Here is a 2,310-nt window from a genome sequence, read left to right on the forward strand (position 1 = left end):
GGCCACAGCCTCAGCTTTTTCCGTGCTCAGCCCGCCACCACTTCCTCATCAGGAAGTTGGCAGTCTGTCCTTTTGGCTCTGCAACTCAGGGGGTCATCATGAGAACACACAGTTCCCCACAAATGGTGACCACTATCAGAAATACACAAGAATGAGCAAACCCCACAGTTAAAACAAAAATGCTGGCAACAAAGAGCAAGAAGCTAAATCATTCCACCTTAAATTCCCAACTAACATTGAAGAAGGGAAATAAAAGGGGAAATAATGATCAAAAGATATTTAAACCATCTGAACAAGGAGCAATTAAATGACAGGAATTAAGCAACACTTGTCAACAACTACTCAATGTGAATGGACTAAACTCCCCATTCAAAAGACACAGACTGACAGGCTGGATTAAAAAGCTAGACCCAAGTATATGCTGTCTTCAAGAGACCCACCTCACCTGTAGAGACACACATAGACTAAAATTAAAGGGATGGAAAAAGATATACCATGCAGATGGAAACCAAAAACAAGCAGGGGTAGATATTCTTATATAGGACAAAATAGACTTTAAACCAAAAAACATAAAAAAAAAGACAAGGAAGGCCACTATATAATGATAAAGGGAACTATTCAGCTGGAAGACATAACAATCCTAAACATGTATGCACCCAATACCAGAGCACCCAGATATATTAAGCAAACACTCTTAGATCTAAAGAAAGAGATAGGACCTAATACATTAATAGTGGGTGATCTGAACACCCCTCTCTCAGTATGGGACAGGACTTCCAGGCAACAAGTCAACAAAGAGACACAGGATTTAATCTACACCCTAGACCAACTGGACTTGGCAGATATAAACAGAACATTTCACCCAACAGCTAAAGAATACACTTTCTTCTCATCAGCTCACGGTCCAGGATAGACCAAATATTAGGTCACAAATCTAGTCTCAGCAAATTTTATTTTATTTTTATTTATTTATTTATTTATTTATTTTTATTATTTTTATTTTGTCAATATACAANGCTTAAACAGCAGGGTAGAGCAAGAGGAAGAAAAATTTCAGAGCTTGAAGATGGTCTTTTTGAAAAAACTCAGGAAGATGAAAAAAGGAAAAAAAGAATTAAAAATAATGAGGAAAATCTAAGAGAGATAGCAGACAACCTCAAGAGCTCTAACATCTCAATTGTGGGTATTCCTGAAGGGGAGGAGAAAGGAAAAGGTATTGAAAACCTACTCAAGGAAATAGTAACAGAAAACTTCCCAGGTGTAGGGTGGGACACAGACTTTCGGATCCAGGAAGCTCAAAGGTCCCCAAACAGATTCAACCCCAAAAGATCCTCCCCAAGACACATTATAGTTAAATTTGCAAAGCTCAAAGACAAAGAGAGAATTCTGCAAACAGCAAGAGAAAAGCATCAGGTCACATTTAGGGGAACCCCATCAAACTAACAGCAGACTTCTCAACTGAAACCCTATAGGCCAGAAGAAAGTGGAATGACACATTTAAAATACTAAAAGAAAAAAATTGCCAGCCAATAATTCTTTACCCAGCAAGGCTTTCCTTCAGAAATGAGGGAGAAATAATGTATTTCAAAAGTTGTGGGAGTTTACCACCACACGACCAGCCCTGCAAGAAATTCTCAAGGGAGTCATTCATCTGGAATCTGAATAATGGTGACCACTATCAGAAATATACAAGAAAGAGCAAACCCCGCAGTTAAAACAAAAATGCTGGCAACAAAGAGCAAGAAGCTAAATCATTCCACCTTAAATTCCCAACTAACATTGAAGAAGGGAAATAAAAGGGGAAATAATGATCAAAAGATATTTAAACCATCTGAACAAGGAGCAATTAAATGACAGGAATTAAGCAACACTTGTCAACAACTACTCAATGTGAATGGACTAAACTCCCCATTCAAAAGACACAGACTGACAGGCTGGATTAAAAAGCTAGACCCAAGTATATGCTGTCTTCAAGAGACCCACCTCACCTGTAGAGACACACATAGACTAAAATTAAAGGGATGGAAAAAGATATACCATGCAGATGGAAACCAAAAACAAGCAGGGGTAGATATTCTTATATAGGACAAAATAGACTTTAAACCAAAAAACATAAAAAAAAGACAAGGAAGGCCACTATATAATGATAAAGGGAACTATTCAGCTGGAAGACATAACAATCCTAAACATGTATGCACCCAATACCAGAGCACCCAGATATATTAAGCAAACACTCTTAGATCTAAAGAAAGAGATAGGACCTAATACATTAATAGTGGGTGATCTGAACACCCCTCTCTCAGTATGGGA

At 37.9% G+C, this 2,310-nt stretch overlaps 1 pseudogene; it reads left to right on the forward strand.

Moving 5' to 3' along the window:
* The window catches only part of LOC103608920, an 18,480-nt pseudogene that overhangs the window by 6,296 nt on the left and 9,874 nt on the right, over positions 1-2,310 (forward strand).

Source organism: Galeopterus variegatus, unplaced genomic scaffold (genome assembly GCF_000696425.1).
Source record: "Galeopterus variegatus unplaced genomic scaffold, G_variegatus-3.0.2 Scaffold8980, whole genome shotgun sequence".
Lineage (NCBI taxonomy): Eukaryota > Metazoa > Chordata > Mammalia > Dermoptera > Cynocephalidae > Galeopterus > Galeopterus variegatus.